The sequence below is a fragment of the Orycteropus afer genome, unplaced genomic scaffold, assembly GCF_000298275.1.
Source record: "Orycteropus afer afer isolate SDZICR_OR568_19922 unplaced genomic scaffold, OryAfe1.0 scaffold00030, whole genome shotgun sequence".
Classification (NCBI taxonomy): domain Eukaryota; kingdom Metazoa; phylum Chordata; class Mammalia; order Tubulidentata; family Orycteropodidae; genus Orycteropus; species Orycteropus afer.
Window position 1 is genome coordinate 13,909,296 of NW_006921617.1, and position 1,576 is coordinate 13,910,871.

Here is a 1,576-nt window from a genome sequence, read left to right on the forward strand (position 1 = left end):
AAAATAAATGAAAAATTAGAAATGATTCAAAATCTACACATAGAAATCCAGAAGATTAATACTAAATTTTCAGAAATAGATAAGACATTGAATGGGCAAAGGAGCAGAATTGAATCAATGGAAGACAGAATTAGGGAGATTGAAGGCAAATACCTGAACACTTCTTTAGAAAGGGATAAATTAGAAAAAAAAAGTCAAAACAAAATGAAGAAAGCCTAAGGTTCATGTGGGATACCATCAAAAGGAATAACTTACGTGTAATCGGAATTTCAGAACAGGAAGAGACAAATAAAACCACCGAGAAAATTGTTGAAGATTTGTTGGTAGAGAATTTTCCTGTTATGATGAAAGATGAGAATATATCCATTCAGGAAGTCCAATGAACCCCAAACAGGATAGACTCCAAAAGAAACTCTCCTAGACATATCATCATCAAACTTACCAAAACCAAAGACAAAGAAAGAAACATGAGAGCAGCATGGGGAAAATGAAAAGTTACCTACCAGGGGTGACCAAAAAGACTAAGTTCGGATTTCTTAGCAGAAACCATGCAGGTGAGAAGACAATGGGATGGTATATATAAAACATTGAAAGAGAAAAATTTCCAACCAACAATTATGTACCCAGCAAAATTATCCCTCAAATATGATGGTGAGATTAGGACATTTCTAGATAAGCAGAAATTAAGGGAATTTGTTAAAACCAGACCAACCTTACAAGAGACACTAAAGGGAGCCCTTTGGACAAAGAAACAACAACAGCCAACAACAACTGACCATTAACACACATGATGATAGAACCCAGAAACCAACCCAGCTATGGAAGTACGGAAGTAGATTGCCCAACCTTCCTTGCAAGGAGTGCCTGGTGGATTTGAACCACCAGCCTTCTGGTTAGAACCAGAGACATCAATTGACAAATGAGGACAACTATAAACCAAAAAGATAGAAAAAACTGTGTTGTTATAGAACTTCTAGAACTTGTTATAGATGGTAGGGATGGCAAGACAACTATAAGATAGAATGGACTGTTCTAAACTTGGGAAGAAAACTATAAATCACAGGGTAACCTCAAAGAAAAATGGTAAACCTTCACCTCAAAAAAGAGGACCAGCATAAATATTCAGCAAATACTAAAACAATAGCAATAAAGGAAGTGATAACATGATTCATAAACAAAACAAGCTCAGCATAGAAAATTATATGGAACAAAGAAATTGACACCATGAAAAAGCACATAACAAAAATGACAGCAACAAATTCATATTTGCCAATAATTACATATCTGGCAAGGGACTTATCTCTAAGATTTATAGCGGAAGAGTGGAAGGCCAAACTATGGTACATACACATAATGGAATGCTATGCAGCACTGAAGAGTAACATAGAGTCTGCAAAACACCACATACTATGGATGAACTTGGAGGACATTACACTGAGTGACATAAATCAATTACAGAAGGACAAATATAGTATTTGTTTATTGTTGTGGAGGATTAAGGAAAGGTTTATATGTGGAGGGAAACTTTCTTTGTTGGTTGCCAGGGGTGGGAGGGGAAGGGAGGGAATACTGCAAA